General features: G+C 57.7%; 1 pseudogene; it reads left to right on the top strand.

Annotated features, from left to right (window-relative positions):
• The window catches only part of LOC143307415 (large subunit ribosomal RNA), a 7,570-nt pseudogene that overhangs the window by 3,057 nt on the left and 2,013 nt on the right, over positions 1–2,500 (top strand).

Genomic DNA, 2,500 nt, shown 5'->3' with positions numbered 1-2,500 from the left:
TCCCGATCCCCATAGTAGTTTGGCTATCCCTGAAGCAGTCCCGTTGTCATTCCCGTGTCCAAATTGCGATCGAGCGTTTGCGAGCAAAATCGGTTTGGGTGTCCATCGAAGATCAGCTCATCCGGCAATCGTCAACGAGGAGATAGACGTGCACAGGGTGAAGCGTCAATGGGGCGCCGAAGAACTGCGCCTCATGGCGAGGGAGGAGGCCATGGCGGTCCGACAAGGTATCCGGTTTATCAATCAACATCTGATAACCGTGGTTCCCGACCGCACCCTTGAAGCTATCAAGGGTGCGCGCCGGGGACAAGTATACCGGAGCCTTGTTGCGGCCGCTCTGGAGGACCTTAATGCGTCCTCCGCTAGCTCCAGCAGCAATGCTGAGAGCGCCTCCTCTCCTCCTTTCCGGTCGCCACGAGCGACCTCGACGCCGTGCGCCCCTGTGCGAGCCGAGCCAGCCCCCACTGACGTCTCTCCTTCCAACGCTTCATTCTTGGGCCACCTCGGGCATGATATTGAGGGTGCCATCCGGGGTCTTATCCTGGTGGTCCTTAATATCCGAGGGTGGGACACTGACAACTTGTCCCACATGGCCCAGGACTGTTTGGAAGGTATAGACGTCAGTGCGGGCGTGTCATCTTGGCTCGGCTCTGTCTTCCCTCCTCAAGCCGGAAACCATTTGCGACCGCAAAGGCGGCGCCCTACCTCCCGTCCGGGGAAGAAAGCCCGGCGTCGGCTGGAATATGCTCGCATACAGCGGCTATTCCGGTCGAACATGTCCTGGGCAGCTCGCGAGATACTGGATGCCACAGGTGGTGTACCTGCGGCTGTCCCCGATGTGAGGCGTATGGCCTCGCATTGGGGGCCGTTCGTTGGACAGAAGTCCAAACCTGTACCGCCAGCCCCACCATCAGAGCGTAAGCCCGAGCTGGCACACCTGTGGTACCCTGTATCTTGCGAGGAAGTGGCAGCTACCACCTTGCCACTTCAATCAGCCCCCGGACCGGACGGTATAAGCGTTCGCCAGTGGAGGGCCGTCCCACCATCTGTTAGGGCCCTCCTTTTTAACATCGTCCTCGCTACAGGCGGATTCCCACCGGCGTTACTAGCGAGTAGGACCGTTTTCGTTCCGAAAAAGTCGGGTAATCCCGACTCTCCGGGCGACTATCGGCCTATCTCGATAACGTCGGTGGTGGTTAGGCACCTCCACAAGATCCTAGCTAACCGGCTTCGCACGTCTGGTCTTGTCGACCTGAGGCAACGGTGCTTTGATGACGGCTGCGGCGAGAATATCGCCGCATTTGCTGCCGTCATCCATGACTCCCGCGCACACCTGCGGGAGTTGCACGTTGCCTCCCTAGACGTCGCGAAGGCCTTTGATTCGGTTAGCCACGATGCTATCACCAGGATCTTGACCACCTTGGGGGTGCCGTACGAATTCATTTCGTACATATCCACCCTGTATGCGAGGAGTAGTACGATGTTTGAAGTGCGAGGGCAGAAGTCAGAGCTCTTTCCCATAGGCAGGGGCGTTAGGCAAGGTGACCCCCTCTCTCCGATACTGTTCTGCCTTGTGGTGGACAGTATCCTGGAGGCGGTTCCTCCTGACGTCGGTTACCACCTTGGCGGATGTCTTCTAAATGCGCTTGCGTATGCGGATGACATCCTCCTATTTGCCTCCTCGGTGTGGGGCTTGCAGAAGACACTGCGCATGGTAGAGGAGCGCGCATGGGAGTATGGGCTTAAGTTCAACGCCCAAAAGTGCTCTGTGTTGTCCTTGGTCCCGTCGGGCAAAGTCAAAAAGATTAAAGTCATCACTAGCCCCCAATTCCACCTGGGGCGCGAGGCCTTCATTCCGCAGATAACAACTATTGCGGAATGGAGGTACCTCGGTGTTGACTTTTGCTCGACGGGGCCCAAGAAGGTGAAAGTCGAGTTAGCGACATACCTCGAAAGGATAACCAGAGCACCGTTAAAGCCGCAGCAGCGTTTAAAGCTGGTGCGCTGCTTTTTACTCCCGCGCCTTTACCATGTGTTAGTGCTCGGACGCGCCACACTGGGAAAATTAAGAGCTCTTGACATTCTGACCCGCGCAGCGGTTCGCAAATGGTTAAGATTGCCGAAGGACACCCCAACCGGTTTTGTTCACGCACCCGTCGCGGGCGGCGGTCTTGGCATTCCCGCCCTGTCCACCACCGTTCCAGGTTTGATGCGCCAACGCCTGCTCAACCTGGAACGTTCGCAATCGCCTGTAATACGGGCGGTTGCGAATTCCCCGTGGGTTATTTCGAGGCTCCAATGGGCCGCTCGCGCTCTCACGCGAGAGACTGGCCTGCTGTCCTCGAAATACCTGCGGGACAAGTGGTGGACCCATCGGCTACATACCAGTGCCGATGGATTTGAATTGCGGGAATGCCATAGATCGCCGCTATCATCGCGATGGGTTGACGCTGACTCCCTCCAAATCCCCGGCCGGGACTTCGTCCAGCATGTCCATGTC

This window comes from Osmia lignaria, unplaced genomic scaffold, assembly GCF_051020975.1.
Source record: "Osmia lignaria lignaria isolate PbOS001 unplaced genomic scaffold, iyOsmLign1 scaffold0053, whole genome shotgun sequence".
NCBI lineage: Eukaryota > Metazoa > Arthropoda > Insecta > Hymenoptera > Megachilidae > Osmia > Osmia lignaria.
The sequence above is the reverse complement of the archived record's forward strand: the minus strand, read 5'-3'. Positions and strand labels throughout refer to the sequence as shown.